This window comes from Salminus brasiliensis, chromosome 23, assembly GCF_030463535.1.
Source record: "Salminus brasiliensis chromosome 23, fSalBra1.hap2, whole genome shotgun sequence".
Lineage (NCBI taxonomy): Eukaryota > Metazoa > Chordata > Actinopteri > Characiformes > Bryconidae > Salminus > Salminus brasiliensis.
In genome coordinates, this window is record NC_132900.1 from 6576429 (window position 1) to 6597156 (window position 20728).

The 20728-nt window shown below is 37.9% G+C and overlaps 1 long non-coding RNA gene across 2 annotated transcripts in view; it reads right to left on the reverse strand.

The window, feature by feature from the left end:
• Nucleotides 1-20435, reverse strand: part of LOC140545880 (uncharacterized) — a 45959-nt gene extending 25524 nt beyond the window's left edge. The window contains exons 1-3 of one of the 2 annotated variants that reach the window (XR_011978291.1): nucleotides 20356-20435; nucleotides 13734-13870; nucleotides 5991-6082 (exon numbers count right to left, since the gene is read on the reverse strand). This is a non-coding gene — a long non-coding RNA (uncharacterized lncRNA). Of the gene's footprint in view, nucleotides 1-5990; nucleotides 6083-13733; nucleotides 13985-20355 lie in introns of those variants that run through there. The other variant, XR_011978290.1, reaches the window with a different exon arrangement.
• Between the last annotated feature and the right edge of the window lie 293 nt (nucleotides 20436-20728).

The following is a 20728-nucleotide window of genomic DNA, read 5'->3' on the forward strand; positions in this document are numbered from 1 at the left end:
GCGCAAAGCATCTGACCAAAGAACGTTTTGGAATTTATTAAGGAACCTATTAGACTCTCTTTTTTCTCTACAGTTCTGTGCTGCACATTTTCAAGTTGTACTTTAAACAGGGTGCGATCAGAAGCAAAATAGCCAACAAATAGCGTTTGTTTTAATGACAAGCAACTGCCCATTGATATCTGTTCTAAGTCAGTTTCATGATTTGAGGTTTTTGCTACTTTTTAAGTGCAGGGAAACACGTTGAGAGGAATGACCTCGAAAGATGACTGCACGACCCTGATGCAGGAGATAAATGTCGGGTTGAAAAATTCTGGAGTACTCCTTTAAACCTCGTGAACTACAGACTTATAATTCAGCTATTAAAACATGATTCAGTGTGTACTATAAATGATTTAGTTGTTACTACAAAACTAGCATGTACACTGATCAGCCATAACATTAGTACCACCGGCCTAAGACGGGTCCCCCAATGTGCCGCCACAACAGATCTGGCCATTCGAGGGACTGACTCCACAAGACCCCTGAAGGCGTCCTGTGGTAGCTGGCACCAAGACGTTAGCAGTGGATCCTGTCCTGTAAGTCCTGTAAGCTGTGAGGTGGGGTGTCCATGGATCGCGTCAATGATTCTTCGGTGCCCATGACCTAAAGGTTCACAGGTTGTTCTTTCTTGGAGCACTTTAGGTAGGTACTGACCACTGCATTATAGAAAAACTCTACAAGACCTGCCTGATGTTTTGGAGATGTTCTGACACAGCCATCTAGCCAGCACAGTTTGGTTCTTGTCAAAGTGGCTCAGATTCTTTATGCTTCCAATTTGTCTTGCTTTTAACACCAACATCACCTTCAAGACCTGGCTGTTCACTCACTGCCTAGTAGATCTACTGATATGTAGATCCCACCCCTTGACAGATAAAGCCACTGGAGATGAAGATGTCCTATTGAAAGCACACAGGGTTGGGATGTGGTGGAACACAGGGATTGGAAATGATTAAGGAATCATATTGAGTGCGTGCTACATATAGAAAGGACGCCACTGGGAAAACATCTGCTTTTGACATTTTTAGGCAAACACTTTCATAGTATGATGCATGTGTTTTAGTGTCTGATTCTGTATAATAGCATATATTATAAATAAACACTACATTCAGCACATTTTAACACATTTACATTAAAGAGGCTGACAACTCATAAAAGACATATATGTGGGATCCCTGCAGCATTTCCTCACAACTGTCCCATGTAGTTCAGGACAGTAGTAGATAAGGGATTATGGGGGCAGCAGTGGACATTGCATTGAAATGATAAGCAGTCGTTGTGCTAAAATCATATTAAGGGAAGGGAACTGGCAACCAGTAATCAGTCAGTGAGGACGAAAAAAATAAATCCCATGCCTTATCAAGATATATTTCAAATGTATTCGGGGTGCGATTTTAATATGCTTTTATGTTATATCTTGTATGTCCTGTTGGTCTACACCATTTGAAACTACCATAAATACCCAAGGTTTCCATTCTGCGAATGTTTGATTATGAATGTACCAGTTAAAAGAATCCAAAATGATGTGGGAAATTAAAGTTAAGAACATTATTTGCATAATTTTGTTAAAATGCTGCAGTTTACAGAATTGTGTAGATCAGCATTTTCAGTGTGACTGAAATGAGTATGGACTTATAAGTTAACCAACCCCCTCAGCTCAGTCCATGTTTTTGTGTGTTTCATCCACATTCAATGTCTCAGACATAGAAATACCCCCACCCCCCATCCATCTCTGTGTCCCTCACATACGCAAATACACACACATACCCTCTGCTGGCCCCCCATTATGGACATAGATCACAGATCTTATTGAATGTCCCGCAGAAAGACATTCCAGCTAAGTTGCTATGTGTTCCACTAACAGACCCCCATACACCCCGCTCCACCCTTGCCAGTTTCAACAGTCTGCCTCACACACACACAGACAGACCTGCTATTGACATAGAGGCAGACCATGTGCAAGGCCAAGTTTAGCTACAGGCTGGTCTAACTTAGTAACGGGAAAAGGCCATAGTGACAAGTGAAATAACTAGGAGGAAAGCAAGAACTAGGAGGCCTTTTAGAAGATTTCAAAAAGAATATATTAAAACACAATGTTACCAAAAATCAAAAAATGCCTGTACACTTTTTGCTGTTAGTGTATATATATATATATATATATATATATATATATAAACTTCACAGTTTAAACTTTAAGTTTAAATTGAAATGTAACTTTAATTTTGGATTATTAATATTTCTCAATTCATCATGAAATATGGAGTAAAGTAAAAATCACACACATATATATAATATATGTGTGAACAAAATCTGTATGGTATAAGTAAATAAATAAAAACACTGTACACTGTAAAAACACATTTTATATATATATATATATATATATATATATATATATATATATATATATATATATATATATATATCATTTTTGATTTTATTTTAACATAAAAATGAAATAACCTGACTGTTTTTTTATTAAGAATTAATATTAATTATTAAGTAATATTTGACTATTAAACATCTTTTTAATTGTTTTTTTTTTTTTACACTGTTTGGTCATATATTCTAGTTTGTACATTAACAACGGAATATTATTTGCGTGCGCTGTAGTTGTTGGAAAGAGGCAGGTGTCTGTCACCCTCTCTCTCTCTCTCTCTCTCTCTCTCTCGCGCCGTCCCTCAGACAGCTCGTTAATTTGCACGCCTTCGATAATTTCTCTTGCTCTATGTATATATTAGCCATGTGACGTGACCCTTACAGACTGCGCGACTGTTTCGTGTCTGGCCGGGCGTGGGAAAAAGGGCTCCACTCTTTTCACAGCTGCCTCTCGCTCTGCACCCCACCAGTGGAGGCCCAAAAAAAAAGCCCCCCGGCACCCCCACCACCACCCGATCCTTTACCCCCTCTTTTTTCCATTCAGTCTCCAGTCTGCTCCCTTTCAAAAAGCTCCAGCCCCCCCCACACACACAGACACCCCCACTTCTTCATCGGCCTTCATAAATATATCTCATTATTCAAGCTCTAGTTTGCATAGAAATGTTAAAGAGGCCCAGCCTCCTCTCGCTCAGGCCTGCCTTGTCTAAACAGCACTGCACTTCAAATACGCTTGCTTTTTCTCTTCTTCCCAGCAGGAAAACACTTGTTTACATTAAGAATTATTGTTTATTTATTTATCTGGAACAGTACACACACATGTGGGTAATATTCATATGCAGAGTCCAAAGCATGTTTGTTAAATCGCAGTGTGTCATTTATGTAGCTTTTAAGGCTGGTTTATTTTGGAAGATTTGTTGTTGGAAGTTTTTTAAATAATCGTACATATTGTGCAGTTCCATCTATCTACCTGTCTGTCTGTCTGTCTGTCTATCTGACATTTAACTGCTTACACACTATAACACTTTCAGCCCGCCGGCAGGGGTTAAAGCATGTCTATGTGTGTTTCTCTGTAAATCCAAAAAGGTGCTAAATAATTAAGAGAAAAGTCTCACAGAAAAGTGTGTGTGAGCTGGAATTAGCCTGTTGTGTTCTTCAGTCAACACCCTGGCCTACACCCCTCCTCCTCCCAGTTACCAAATTCATTTATTTCCTATCATGCTGCATAATGTGGAGGGCATCATTTAAATGGACGTATGAGAACGCCTCTGCAGAGTGCTGTGTGCATACAAATGGCCAAAGCTTAGTGGGAAGGTCTTGTCCAGTCAAAGGCCTTCTTCATCCAGTTCAGCGAGTCAAAGAGCTGCTGAGCCCGTGGGTGAACTTTCAGAGGTGTAAAATCGAAGCCAGCTTTCGAGTCAGATTTAGTGTTCACAATCTGCATAATCTTCTGTACACGCTTAAAAAGAAAAGGTCCTAAATAGTTCTAGGGAAAATGGTAAAGGGGTAGAGAATCTTTACGTTATGGGCATGGTCTTCATGCCTAAAAGGTCCCTTTTACTGATGCACAGGATTCACAAAAACAGATCTTTTAAGAACTGTCTTTTAGGGGAGTTCTTTAGGGGAGCAGAAATGGTTATTCTGTGTTTAATCGCTGTAAAGAACCATTTTATAGGGTTCTCCATGTTTTGTTCAAAGGAGTTTGATGTAGACATAGTTAAAGATGAATGTGTCAAGAAAGCCGACACTTCCATATTTCCACTTATTCTTGGGCGGGGCCAAACTGCATGTTCACACTGAAGTTATATAGAGTGTTTCAGTGTGAATTGCGTTTTGAAGGTTCAATACAGGACAGCCAATCAAAACAGAGGAAATTTACATTTACATATGCATATATATATAAAAATGTGTGTGTGTGTGTGTGTGTGTGTGTGACAGATAAAGTAACAAAAACAGCCTGTTAAGATCAAGTACACAAAGAGAAGTTAAATACACACTGACTGATTTTTACTACAAAAACCCAATTAAATAGTTGCACCTATTGCTGACACAGATGTGCAAATACACACACACAGCTTGTCTAGTCCTTGTAGAGAAGTACTGGCAATAGAATAGTACTCTCTGGAGCAGATAAACATGAACCTATTGAAATCATGTTTAATGCCAGGTGTGGGCTAGAGGGGTATAAAGCTGTGAGCAGTGGAACTGTGGAATTGTGGTTGGTGCCTTATCCAACACTTTTGAGATAAGCTGGGGAGTTGGAGATGAGGTGGGTGGTGATCATCCAACCTTATTAACACTTTTGTCTCTGAATGCAATCAAATTATCACAACAATGCTCCAAAATCTAATAAAAAGCTTTCTTCATTGGACAGTAGACACAGTTACTCCAACAAAAGCAGGATCAACTATTTTAATGGCCTTGGTGTCCCAATACTTTTGTCCATATAATTGTTTTTTTTGTTTTTTTTTTTGTTTTTTACAAACCTTTATTTTTAACAGGTGAGTAAAAAAATGTTGGTGCTTGTCCCTCACAGTAAACACAACTAAAAGCTAGTGATATAATGTATAAATATACAGATATTACACATTTCTATTTACATATACACACCTCTTGTGAAGGGGTGAGAGTGTTTGGTGTGCAGTATGATGGGGCGGTTGGTCCCAGTTGCAAGGTGGGGGGTACAGAGAGAGTTTCATTAAGGTGTGTGTGCTTTGTTCATAGAGTTCCAGAGTAGTGCTGAAGTGAGGTGTGTGTGTAGGTAATTTGTGGAGCTGGGTAATGTATATATATATATATATATATATATATATATATATATATATATATATATATACACATAAATAATAAACATAAGGCAGTTGCACTCACTGACTCAGCATTATTATATTTAGCTGGATTATATCTGTTAGAGATGGTGAAAAAAAGTCATCATGCTGCTCCTTTAACTGTGATGTTTCTACCAAATTATTTGCACAAGACCATACTCTGTTGTGTGTAACCCATGTAGCAAGTGTGATTTTACAAATCTGGTCATTTTGGTTGTTGGTCATTTTGATAATTTTGGTAATCTTGTATAAAATAGGTTTAAACATATCAATATTTAGGATATATTGGCCTGCTCTACCCCCATGTAATGTGAAGGTTGTACCCTGTTTAAATGATAAGATCCTTGGGGAACATTTGGAGGTTTGTAACTATGTAGAAAGGTGCTTTGAGGAACCTTCAAGAAAATGTTTTTACACTCTTGAGGAACATTTGGAGGTTTTTCAGTTTAAAACTGTGGAGCAACCTCTCAAGGTGTTAGAGGAACCTTTGAGCAATCTTAAGAGGTTTGTCCACATTTTTAAACCGAAGAACCTTCAAAGGTCCTTCAATGATCCTATACTTTTAACATTGTAGAAGAAAAAGGTTTCTCAAAGGTTCCTTAAAGCACCTTTAGAGGTTCCTTAAAGATCGTATACTTTTAACGGTATATATATATATTGTAAATGTACTGTACATCCAAGCCAAGAAGCTTTCAGTAATCTTTATTTTTAAGAAGGTGGGCCCCATTAAGCAGAGTACTCAGGTTTTACCTGTTATGTGGCTCATTCTCGAGCGCTGGACAGTGCTGCACATGCGGCCTCTTGAAGCAGGGGATGCTGATCATACTCCAGTGAAGCAGAATCTAAAACAACAAGAGAAGAAGCACAGTTATAATTTCTGAAAAATTTAGTTTCATTGAAGAAACACAGTCCGTGGTCTTTTTTCAGAGGTGTAAAAATGCATCAGTATTACAGAATAATATATATATCTCATGTTAAAAATCACAGCCATTTCTTAAATATGGTGACAAATAAATAAACCAAAAAAAATTGTTTTTGTTTTAAAAGCAGCAAATGTTTTAGTTTTAGAAATTTACACACACACACACACACACACAGTTGCTAGGCAGGCTCAAAGCAAAATATGCATTATTACATCCCTAACAAGAGCCACAACATACATGCCATATTTACATAATAACAGATAAGCATCTATAAGAGGCTATAAGAGTCATGGGAGGAGTCTGACAGAAGCTGATATTTCATAAAAGCAACCAGGACCTAATAAACCAACCGGCTGTAATAACACTATGTATAGCAGTACACTGATATATATATATATATATATATATATATATATATATATATATATATATATATATATATATATACATGCATCTCTAATCTCAACACAATCCTACTAAATGTTATTGATGTGGCAAATCTAATCTATAACAGCGTAATGTCTGATAATATTAGCTCTGACGACAAAAACTACACCTCCACCCTCTTCCTAGCATGAATAATACTCTCAGTCCTCTCACTGTTCATCTGTAGCTCTTGTTCTTGTTTTCAAAAATGTAGATATTAGCCTATGATAAGCCTCATATAAGGCTTTTCTTAGGCTTATGGATGATGCATGCACTATAGCTCTTAATGCAGGCATTCTGCATTACAGTGCGATGCTATTAATAAGTGCAGTGTCATTCATGCAGTATAATGAAGTGCACTGAAATTTCTTACCAACGCTCAGGCCTTTTGCGTATATACGATGACACAGGGTGGATTTGGGTATTGTAGGACATTATGCAATATGGGCAGTGACCAGGGACTTTTGGGTCCAATGAAAAGATTATATGCAATTCTGCCAAAATACTCTACTACTACTACTAATAATAATACAATTTAAGGTCCCTAGAATCTTCCTAACTCCTCCCCCCAACATGGGGCTCCTGAATATGGAACAGGTGTTAGGTGTGACAGGTGTGTTAAATGAATACTATGATATTTTGACATGTTTTTTTAACAGAAAACCCAGGCTCAAAACACTTCTGTATAATAGGGGCCAATAGGATGATGCTTCAGTTCCTGCCTGCTGTAGTTTAAGGTCCGTGGATTTTCTCTTATTTTACAGAGAAAATGCTGCACAGTTGTACAGTAAGTGACCATAGATAAAGATTAGGTTGAAACACTAGAGTGTTCCTCTAAGTATAATGGTACTCAGACCCATTCCTTTGTAATTTAAAGGGGCTGTTTATAGCAATGTCCAATTTTTGCTCATTTAGAAAGAATACTCTACTAAGCATCAGCTTAAACAGGACTTAAAGAAGAAGTGCTGGAGGAACCCTCTACCCCTGTCAGTGGCGTACCTTGTTTCTATGTTCCTTCACAGCAAATGGAGAAAGTGCATGACCCAAATGTGCATTCCTGCAGATCATAACTGCAAAATGTGCAGAACTGCATCAATGAGACTTAACACCACACATCAGCAACCACCCAGATCCAACCCAGAATGGGCCTCAGTGACAGTGTTGAGATTCGGGCCCAGTCGCTGTCCATTCAGCACTAGTGAGTGACTGACTGTAGCTCTACAGCCACTCATTCTGCGCCCTGACAGGCCGTGATCGTGCCGAATGTGAACGTTGCACGACAAAACACGCCGCTCCTCAGGCCCACGTGACGCGCGAGCCGCGCACCAATCAGGCCGCGCGCCAGCGTTAACCGTTTCGGTGCAGCCGAGCAACTGAGGCAACAAACCACACAAAAGGTGATGATGTAAAACACTGGCTATAGTACACGCAGCAACGAGCACGCTATCAGGACCATACATGCACGTGCACGAGCTTAAACTGGCCATTGTGAGCGCGCGCCACATGCGCGGTGCCCAAAAGGGATGTATTTAAAAAAAAAAAAAAGAAACCGTCTCTCAGTCGTAGCCTACGTACGCCTTCGAAAGTCGCACGTGCACGTAGAATGCATGCACGAGCACAGCTCTAATAATGATGATGGTGAGGATGAGGATGAGGAGGATGATGTTGGTGATGAGCGGAATCCCCCTTTTCCTCCTCGTGCAGGTCGGCGTCCGTACCAAGCCCAGAGCCTGTGAAGCAGCTCGCGCAGCCCCCCGTGAGCCTCGTGCTCCCCCGTGGATCTGTCGTGAAGCGCGTGGGCTCAGTTTCTACATTCGGTTCTCTAGCTTTATGATATTTCATAAACTCATACAGCTAGATAACCAAAGACAGAAACTAACCCGCCAGCGTCTTAAAGGGGCCGCGCGCACGCCGCCGCCGTGCTGTGTCACGTGGTGCCGCCGCACTTGCTGGCGTGTGAGAGGCTCCCTCCCACACACACACATGCACACACACACTAGCGCAGCCTCGAGCGTGGAGTTAAAGACTTACATGTGGAATTCATTGCAAGAAAACACACACGCGCACACTAAATATTATATAACCCTAAAAACACGGTTCTGTATAGAACCAGAGAAGGTGGAACCTATTTACTGGCCTAGTGTGTAGAACCGTTTAAACCATATACAAAAGTTTCTTCGTCATAGAGAACAATTTTACCATGCAAAGGATTGTGGATCTTTAAATTATATATATTTATATATATACACATATATATATATATGCCTGTATATAGTTAGATAAAAAACAGCTGGTTCATCATTCTATATGTAAATGAATCCAATGAATCCATACACAACTGTAAACTTATATATATTTGTTTATATATAGCTATACACATGCATATATATGTAGTTCTATGTAGTTATATATATATATAGTTATATATATATATATATAGTATATATAGTATATATATAGTATATATATATATATATATAGTAGACATCTGCATATTTGGTTCATCACTTGGTTATGTATAACTACACAACTATACATATACATATATGTGTGTAGTTATATATAAACAGTTGGTTCATCGTAGGTTATAGACACAAACACACACGCACACACACACACATATATATATGTGTGTGTGTGTATGTAAATCTATAAATCTATATAATATATATACATCATACGAGTCATACGCAACTGTGTAACTATATATAGTTATTTATATATAAACTATACCCACGCATGTATATATACCCAGTGACACACACACACACACACACACACATGAACTGTGTACAGTTTTGACAAACTGTAGAAACACGGCTGAGTAATACATGAACATAAACGACACTCCACGACCAACACTGCAGTGTGGCACTCTCTACACTCCTACACACACACACACACACACACACCAGAAGCTAGCCTGCGACTCCACAAAGTAGCCAATCAGCATAAAGCAGGCCACGCAACCCGAGACAGCGTTGAGGAGCTGCAGCCGTTACTCCAGCTATTATCCCTCCAATTAGAAAAAGGCTTTAAAACATAAGGCCGAATTTAAGCGAGGGAGCAAACCATCTGCATTACACTCTCCCCCCAAAACTCTCCAGTCGGCCCAATTACTCACACACTTTTGCCTCTGAATGACTGAATGATGCACATTCCTCCTCCGTGTTAATCCAGAGCACGAAGCTACAGGCTCTTTGTAACGTGGCCTGAATACACGCCTGTCTCTTTCCTCAGCGTTGACGATGGCAGGAAGACTTTCAGGATCGAGTGCACGAGCCACAGCAAGTGCACTCACACCATACACTCCGGTGTCCCCGCCTCTCCCTCCCTCTCTCTCTCTCTCTCTCTCTCTCTCTCACACACACACACACACACACACATCCACACCACTCATCTCTCCCACTGTCTCTCAACAAAGCTGAATTTCCCTTAAGACTGAATTAGTGCAAGGGTCCCCACATCACCCGTTACTCCCCACAAGTCTGCCTCGCTTTACAAACGTGGGAAAACAGAGGAAATAAACAAATCACAGCCATCCCGGCGTCCACAGCTCAGCCTGATGATCTGGGCCATGCGCTGTATGAGCTCAGGAGCTCAGAAAGCGCGTGAGAAATCATAGTGAATGGTGGTCATTATCATGACAATAAAATTACCACAACGAGGGCGCGTCTGGAATATCAGTGCGCGTGCATGAGCGTGCAGTGGGTTGAGTACAGGCTCGAGATTCAATATTGCAATTATTGATATGCAATATTCATATATACTGTTTATAACGTAAATTCCGTGATGACGTTTCATTTGACATTCATCTTGCCTATATATGCATCAAACTATGGCAAAACGGTCGCTTCCACGAGATCAGCTGACCTCACACACGTGCACGCACACACACAGGCTATTAAGCATATTCTCAGGCTTCTACCCATAATGCAACCTTGCTCGCATACTTGCTGCATACGCACGGTTTAGAAAACGGAATGAACCACAGGACGCACGAGGGGGGTATGATGTGATGTACCTACCCATCACTATGCAGTAGCAGTCATAGAGTAGGTCACGCAGGCCTTTCTGACTAGCTATTGTTACCAGTGCGTTTGTGCAAAGGAGCAGAACATCCACGCGCGTTTTCATTTTCGTTTTAATAAATTCGTATTTAATGTATATAAATGTAATCTGCAGATTTGGTTTATAGATTCATCAGCAGACTGAAACCCTGGAGTGGCACGATTTAGCGTGACGGGGCTGAAAGAGGGATCTCGGGGTATTATAGTGGTGGCTGCAGGAATATATATATATATATATATATATATAAATACATATATACTCACTTCTACACCCTGCAGTAACGCGAACGCTATGCGTTATATTACGATTCAGTAAAGCGTCGATTTGTATTTCTTCTGAAGTGGCCTAGAGTTTGCAGCACTGTCACCACAGAAGCAGATCCAGATCAATTCAGTGCTACTCAGTTTCCATTATGAAACACGTTACATTTACAATCAAATTCTATTATTTAAAACACGTTAGTCAGATACCCTGCAACTGCGGGGGTTACATTCAGCACACACTTCACGGTTCAGCCCATTTCTGTAGACTGCAGATTATTATTTTTAACTGCTGTGTGTGTGTGTGTGTGTGTGTGTGTGTGTGTGTGTGTATTTCACAGTAAAAGTGTGTGGAACTTAATTTTAAGGTGAACCTATTTTTTCTGTAAGAACAAGTTTTTGTATTTAACTCGTGCTTTTAAAATAGGCCTAAATAAATAAATAGAAAATAAAGAAATAAAATACAAAATTCCCAAACGCTTCAATAGCACGTATTTATACATACATTGTAGGTTCACGTTTTATGTCTTACATTTTTATTATTGGTTTAAATAATAATAATAATAATAATAATAATAATAATAATAATAATTGTGTCCTGTATATTTCAGGTACCTTTGGAACCACCATAAAATAAAACGCATGATAAAACTGGTGTGTAAAGTTAGTTAGAACCGTATATGCTTGGGTGTTTCGTCACGTGTTCAACAATAATGTTTAAAAAATGAGACACTTTAGGGATAAAGATGCTTAATAATTCTACAAATTTAACAATACAGTTCTTAAACGTTAAAACTTCTTAAACTTCAGTTGCAGTACTGAATACATTTCCAGTTCTATTTTTTAGGCCTAGTCTAGCTCTGTTTTAAGATTTACAGTAAACTAACTGGGCCTGAGTGTAACTGATGTAACTGAGTGGACATTTATCAACAATTGTACAGTTATTCTCGTTGTTCAACCACTTCAATAATAATTCGAATATAATTTATAATACAATAATAATAATAATAATAATAATAATAATATAATGGCACTAATAAAAACAACGGAATTAACACGTCCTTCCTCTTTGACCTGTTGATTTGATGCATTTAATAATAAAAAAAGGTAAAAGGCTAAAAGCTAGTTCATCATTGGACACTGTACTCCACAATTTACCAGTCATTTTAACGCTGGAAAATAAACAGTGAAATCAAAAGCAGGTAAGTGAGCTCAGGTACAGGCTGTTCGGTGTGTTTCAGCTGCTGCTGCTGGAGCTGGAGCGCTGTCCTAGGTGCTGAAGCCGAGAACCTATGAACGCACCTTTCCCACGTTAGAGCAGCTTATCAAAGCCCATCATATCCGTCATAGACTGCAGACAGACAGCAGGAGAAGAACTGCGGGGATCTTCTGATAAGCGGAGAATATTAATACGCAGGAACACAGATAGAGCAGCAGAGGCTGTGGAGCACCTCCACAGAGCTCTTTAGCCATTTAATATTTCAATGATAAGCGTGTGTGTGTGTGTGTGTGAGAGAGAGAGAGAGAGAGAGAGAGGAAGTGGAAAAGAAACTAAAATTTCTAAAAATGTCTAAAATTAATATTTATGTTATTGTACATTTTAATGTTGGATTTATTTTATTGCGCAACGTTTTGCTATAAGATAATAATAATGTATTATGTCGATGTAATCGAAGCATAACTTTACATCGTGGGAAACTTTTGTTCAGAATTTTTAGTAAAACGGAATATTAAATTAAAAACGCAAAGGATTTTTTTAATAATCCCGTTTTTGCATGCACGCGCTTTATGGCCTAGCACCTGTTGCACCACAGGGCCGGTGAGGTTGAAACCCTTCAAACAGTCAATATTCAAAAATAGTCTATAAAAAGTGATATAAACATCTTACAAAAACACACTGAAGCGTTTTACTGAATCTGAAAAAGGCTTATGATAATCATACGACGCACCTTAGGTGGCCTATAAATATCCCGTTGCAGTAAATACAGTGTTAACATATGATATTAAAACAACCTGGTGTAAATCTTAATATCCCCAAAATAAAATGTAATTAACTTAAAGACGTAAAGGTTTTTTGGTTTTTTTGCTTTTGTAAAAGGTCATAAAATCTCCATCTCAGTCACAGTCCATCCATTCCTTTTGTTCCCCTCTCAAAAAAGACCCCCACCCCCCCACCCCCAGAACCCTGAGAAAAAAAATCTTCCCACAAACAAGTGACCGAGAAAAATTAGCCCCAAAGAAAGAAGTCAACATCAAGTTCAACAGCGAGCTGTTCCTCATTAGCATGAGAATACAGGCTGGCAGGGCTGCTTCCCTGCACGCCACTCACTGGGCCCAGAGCTACCAGTGAGTCCCGCAGCTCCAGCAGGCCTCATTACTGTGCACCATCACGCGCAGGGCTTAATCACAGAGGACTAAAGTGTCCAGCGCAGTTTTTAACTAAGCTAAAACTGAACATTAACGGAGTATCATTCAGTGTAATTCAGCTCTAAGAGCAGCGTGCTGTGGTTATTCACGAACAAACGATCAGCTGCTCGCTTGATTGAACCGAAAGTAAGTAGTAAACATGTTAATACCCCTGATTTTTGTTTACATGTTTGTTTGTTGCGTGCAACAAAAAAAAAAACAACAATCAAAAAAACAAAAGCATGCTCCTGGTTGTGTCTACGTGCAGCAACAGAAGTAAAGAAGCAGCAGCAGAAACAAACATCCAGTTAAACAGCTAGTCTTGCTGATGTGCTGCAGACATACCGCTATAACAGAGCTGAAACTAAGCGCGTGCTGAACGGAGAGAAAAGCGCAGTGGTTCTCACCTTGTCCTCCGTGGTCGCACCGCGCGACTCCAGCACGAGCACAGGGAATCTGAGGGTCCGGATCTTCACACGACCACCGTCTCGTTTGAGCTTTTGGTGGGAACTTCTTTCCTTTCTGCTGATTTTTACGTCCGTTTCTGAAAACGCAGCAGTGAGAGAGAGACAGTGAGAGAGTGAGAGAGAGAGAGAGAGAGAGGGAGAGGGAAAGATATATAGAGAAAGAGAGAGAGAGAGAGAGAGAGAGAGAGAGAAGCAGAGTGGGCGAGCGCGCGAGAGAATGAAACGGAGAGCAGGAGGGGAGGAGGATAGATAGCGAGGGGGAGAGGAGGAGGGGGTGCGGGAGCCAGAAGAAGGGAGGGAGGGGGCTGAGAAAGCCTGTCATGTGCAGAATGGAATATTTCAGAACATCTGAGAACCAATAAGCTTCGAGCTCGAGCACCACTTTAATTCCCAATAATAATTCACTAATATAGATTTAAAACTTGTTTATTATTTATTGTTCTTCCGGAGGTTTATACTAACTGCTTTTTTATTAGTTATTAGTTATTTTTACGTCACGCAGCGATTTTAACGTATTTTGTGCATCATCAAAACCCCAACAAACGGCCTATTCCTGACAGATTACATTTTCTAATCATTAAACCACCCTTTTGTCTTGACTTTCTGACCTTTAATATTCTAATTTTCTTTGCTAAAGCGACCGTCTCGGAAGTCCCGCATGGTGCAGAATCAGCCACTGTAAAAAGTTGAGCCTGATTTCTAATCCTGGATCTTGACTAAGCTCCGAGCTCCAGCCGTGTTCTTTATTTCTCCACTCCTATTCCGACAAACCCCGCTTTCCAGTGCTGGGATTGGCTACTGGCATCCCGCCTCCTTGCTGTGATTGGCTAGTGGTTTAGACCAGACCCAGTAGGACAGACTCAGAGCCGTGTAGAGAGGCGGGCTGTGCTACGGCGTGAGCTATGCAAGCCTATTGTTCGCGGGGAGGGCGGGGCTTGGCGGAAAACCAGTGGGAAAGAAGACCACGCTGGTTGGACAAGCGCTTTTAACGCGGTGGATTCAAAACTGGGGGCGTTTTTGAGTCTAGATTTGTTTTTTAATCTAAAATCGTTACATTCAGACCCAAAACTGGTAGATATCTTCAGTATTTACACAAAAGCACGATTAAAATGAGTAAATAATATCTAAAAAATAAAATACAATCTAAAGTTGAGTAATTATAGATTATAGATCACTATACTTGTCTGTCTGTAGATTAAATAGAACATTGTAACATTGTATTTAGCCTTTTAGTCTGTTCAGTTAATGAACATAGCAATAAAATAGCAATAACAAAACACACAATAAACGCTTATTGATAGATAACAGACACAGACAACATGCTCAGTTCCTCATTTACATAAATGCAAATATAAAAAAGGGCATGATCTGCCACAGGGGGAATATATAGACTAAATAGTAAAAAGATAAAATGTAAGATAAAAGATTTCGGCCGCAAATGATTCTCTAAGCGGTGTGGTTTAAATGGTTTACATTTTCGGGTTAAATAAAACCAGTAGAGGCCAGTCCACCGGTACAGGCCAGTGTGGAAACAGTGATGGTGTGAATAGGAATATAGAATAAATAAAATATCAAAAGTAGAGATAAAAAAATTGCCGGATTGTCACGCAAAATCCTCCAAAATATAAAATATCTCCAAAAACTGCAACTTCACAGGAGAAGAAAACGACTTTCAGTGGAGTCAAAATAAAAAAGATTGTATCTAACGTAATTTTAGAGTAATTTTATTGTTATTGTTATATGGATTTTTAATCAATTTTAACACAATGTAAGGTAGAAGAAAAGATTGAAATTATTTCAAAAAGTGAAAAACAGCAAAAATTGAGGAACAAGGGTTTTGCGTAACAACGCGTGGACATGTGCACTCATCTGTAATCTATAATGCAGCTCATATCAAAGAGACTTCCCCTTTCGGTTCCCACCCACACAACATTTAAAGCACGACACATCGAGCTGTTCAATCTACAAAACGAATAAAAAGATTGCGAATGCCCTACAGACTTCCACTGATATCTATTTTATTACATGGTGGGAAATATAGTTGTATATTTAATAGATGAAATGAGAAAGAAAGAAATATATTTAAAAAATGGCACACCTGTTCAAGTTTTTCATTTTTAATTTCCACTGGGAAAATATTTTAATATTTACCTTTAAACAATGTGTTCTACTGAAACTGATTGCTGAACAGTTTATCTTGTTTGCATTAATGGACCAATGAAAGAAACCGAAGATCACAAGCATTCCTTCTAATAATAACAACATGCTTTACACGTTAACACCCCAGTGCTGAAGTAAGCACGGACATCTCTGTTTCCTGTGGTTCATTTGTCTATGCCCGTCCTTATTAATGGGCTTGACCTCAAGCCCTTTTCGATCACCTCCTTAACCTGCAGCCTCGGTTTAAAGGCATTTTCACATCATGTATTAGATGCGAAACAGCTCAGACACAAATACAGGACTACTACTGTATACCTGCAGGATATCATCTTAACCGATGCTTATTTGTGTTGTTATTTATTTATTTATTTATTTATTTATGATCTGTCCTATTGAGTTTTTGGCTCAATAATACGAAATTAACTTCTTCATTTGTTTCCTTTTTTATTTCGCTTTAGTTCACCATATAGTTTTGTTTCAGACAGGTAAAGCTGATTTAAACCCCCGCAGCTAAATGATCGTAATCATAATAATTATGTTTATTATTATAGTATGTATTTTATTTATCTCTTCAAAACTGTTCCAAATGAATTGGCTAATAAAAAAGCTTTTCTTTCGTCTGTAAAGTTGCACATTTCTGACAAACAGTTTTTTTGCGTGACAGCGACTTTACATTCATTTTAAGCTGTGTTAAACTGGATGACGTCACTGACTAGAGTCTGACTTATAATAATAATTTAATTAAAGACATTAAGGCAAGTAAATATCAACACGTTCAGAAAACAAGGTCGCACAAGAAAATGCAAACGCTGTTCACACACATAGTACAGATTTAGTTAAGCAAATTAAATATAAAGGTGTTTTAAAGGTTATTTGAGCGAAGCCGTAGAAGAACCACTTTTGGTTTTATAGAGAACCATGTTTGTATTAGAGATGTGTGACTGGGAAGAACCTCTAAATTGGTAAATCATTTTTTACATCAAGTAAAGAGTTTCCACACGTTAAAAAAATCTGAGGCATCGCTCAAATAACCTCCTTTTTACGAATGTGACTCAAACTTTCGTAGTTGTGGATTGGTGTATATTAATACTTCTAGCATCAAAAAGTTATAAATAAGGAAAAACATATTGTTTTCTCAAATTTATTTTGGGGCAATTTGATGATTGCCTCCCTCTGGCTGTTTCTTAACTTTCACAGGTTTTAATGCCAGTTGTTGGTTAATATAGAATTAGGAAAATATGTATTTCCTAACCTTTATTAATAGACTAGAGTGTAGTAAAATGTAGGGAAAAATAATAATTTCCATTTCTATTCTTAGGCATCTCTAATTTCTGCACGTGTCTACAGGTAGTGTCCTATATTACTGAGCTGTAAAGAATAACCCGTATTAGCTTCAATAGCATCCAAATGTGCTGCAGGATCTGCATGCTGCTTCCCTGCCAGCTTGGTTGACCACCCACCTTTAGTAATCTGCATATTAATCTTTCAGAAATCCCTGTGTGCGTATGCAACACCGCAGCACCTGCACTGTCTGAGGGCTGCTGCCACAAAGCGTTTAACTCACAGAGTGCCTAAAGCATGCACTTATGTTCTCTTCTCCAGCTGACCTGTACAATACCTGTCCAATCTGCACCTGTGTGCCCGCATTCAGACTGCAGTCATTAAAGTACTTACAGTAATAAACAGTCCACATGGATTACAACTTCACAGTGCATGGCTGACTACTCCATCACACTCATAATTACAGGACTATAGGACTATATATAACCATAATGTGTTAATGTATTAAAAACATTGTAGTTACGGAACAATATGCTTTGAATACCATAAATGTCTGTGAAAAGTGTAATATTTAGGGCATAGAAATTGGTGAGTTTGTCACATTATTGTTTTTCCCTTTTTAGGCCAAACATCAATTGGTGCCTATTAAATTAGAATGAAGCTAGTTATTATTTTAAGCAGGTGTAGAGGGAGTAGAGTTAATCCTAAGGTTGGAAATTATTGTTAGGTTAGTTATTATTTGTAGTCTAATTTTATTTAATTGTTATTTAAACAATTGTAATATTTAACAATATATACAATAATATAACAATATAATCCATAGATAATAATATATAAATATCGCAATTTTTTGTAAGACAGAAAAATCGTAACTTTCAATGGAAGTCAATATAAACATTTTTTGTTTTGGAGCCTTTTTCTTGGTCCATTCAACATTAATATGCACACACACACACACACACACACACACACACATATATATATATATATATATATATATATATACATATATATATATATATATATATATATATATATATATACATACATTAAAAACACTAAAAACAAATTAGATGCTCATTTTATTTATTATTATGCTATTTTATTTTTATTATTTTATTTTATTATACATCTGGCTTTTAGATAGAGATTTTAAGGCCCATAACAATATAGATAATTATGTAAACAAAGTGGAGCAGCCTTTTTTTAAAAAAGAGGCTGTTTATGCTAAAAGTCTGTGCATCTAATATAGATGGGAATTTACCTTGTTTACAGTTGTCTTGTTAAGTGATTGCAAAGAAGAGAGGCTAATTGTTCCCTCAATGTTTGTTACTGATGGTCTGTTTCCAGAAAAGTATGTGGAATAAGATTAGAATAATTGGTCTATATTATTTGATGGAAAATCTTTATGAAAACTATTAACATTTTCGACTTCAATAAATTTCCTTACATTACAAAGACTTCTAAGAACTTCAAAGAATTCTCTAATATATATAAATATATATAAAACTTTATATATAAAAACATATTACTGTATTTATTTAAATACTTTGTACAAATAAATTGTTCTTAAATATTTTGACCTGTGATACAGGAAATTTTGACTTTATGTTGACAATGTTTAAACTTTGATTATTGATATTTGAACATCTAGTTTACAGAAATGGTTCTTTTTAGGAGTAATCCACACAAATGACCTTTTTCAAACCGTCCATTTTAACTCTCTCATTGAAACATTGCAGGTTTCCTTTATTTTAGTCCATCACTGATCACTTTACCATATTACAACTACCCAGCATGCCAGCAATTACAGGACTGTAATTTTCTACATATCAATAACACTGTAATTACAGAATAATCTGCTTTTAGAGATTTTCATTCTGTTGAACTACACCATCTCATTTGCATTCAAACCTAAACTTGTGAACTTAATTCCATCCAAAAACGAAAGTAAAAAGGCATCACGTTTCAGCCATAAACTAGCACTGTATGTTGGGTAATTCTATTGTATAATTGTGCAATAATACTGTATAATGGGAGTATTACTGTACTTATTATACTTATTATACATGAATTTCACCAACTTATATAGAAAACTCAGAGTACTTTATTTTTCATAATCTGTCTTTAGTCTCTTTTTAATAAATCCTTTTAAATAGAAGCCCTCAATCCTCATCTGATGACATTTGTGATTTAAAGTAGTTTAAAGGAAGGAAGTTCTAGCATAGCTACTTTAAATATCTCTGTGTCCAACCTCTCTGATCACCAGTCCTACTAGACAGAGTCCATCTAAAGTATATCACAATGTCCTCACATTATAATAAAGCCTATTATCAAAAATCATAATCCAGCACATGACATCTGATCTAATCAAATCAAGTTGCCTGATCTGCTTCACACCAACCAGCCTGTGGAATGCTACTGATCAGTGAAATGCATTCAACTCTTTGCACAATCCTTACAAATAAGACATTTTACAACAATTCCCGACCCTGAAAACGAAGACTGTATGAAAGCTACAGAAGAGAAAATCCGGTGAGATGGTTCACACATTTCAGACGATACACCAAACACTAATTTTCTAACACAGAGGGGGGCTCTTTCAAAGTTAAACATGAATTACACACACCCCGTCTGAAAGAGTTTAGAAAAGCGTCCATCCATCACTGAAGTGAGCTGCTTTTCAGACCACAGTGAATGAATGTAGTGCTCTGCAGCAACAGTAGACAAGATGCAACAACTTCCCCAACATTTTACATCCAACTTCCACAATGACTTTTTACAGAGAGCATTTCAGTTTAGCTCAAATTAATATTAAAAGGTAACATTTAAAGTTATCCAAGATTTAAATTGAGCTAAAGCTAAAAGTAAACATTAGACGTAATTAGAAAATTAAAAAGGTTAGGTAAGTTTGCTGAAGTAATTTGTTTTTTAAATGATGTTATCTCTTAAAAATGCTGATAAAATGAAAAACGAACTAAATAAATACAACAATAAATAAATAAAGCTTCTTATTTTATCTTTAATGTTTTTGAGTAACCCGTCAATCAGTAAAAAAGAAACTTAATTAAACAGATTTTTGCTAAAATTGGAATAACGTTTCTCAAAAATCGAAACTTACACAGAGTCTTAGAGGAGCTGTGAGTTGTCTCCAGGCTTTGAGAAAAGAGGAAGAGTGTGTCTGTGCTCTCGCCTTTTAATTGAGGGCAGGCGGGAGGGTATGGAAATGAGGGCTGACACTAAGTTGTGCATGATAATAGCTGGGGCCAAACTGCGCCTCCGTTCCCAGGAGGTCAAGTTCAAGCTCAAGTCCCACGTCCCAGCAGCAACCTGTAGGCCAGGCAAGCCCTCAGAGCCTGCGCTCAATCAGAAGAGTTACTGTGGCCAAGACTGGTACCAACAGGAGTGCCAAAATAATGGAAACGTTCCATTCATATTTATAAACAGGCTTTGATTTTTATGATTATTTTTCCCTTAAAAATAATATTAAACAA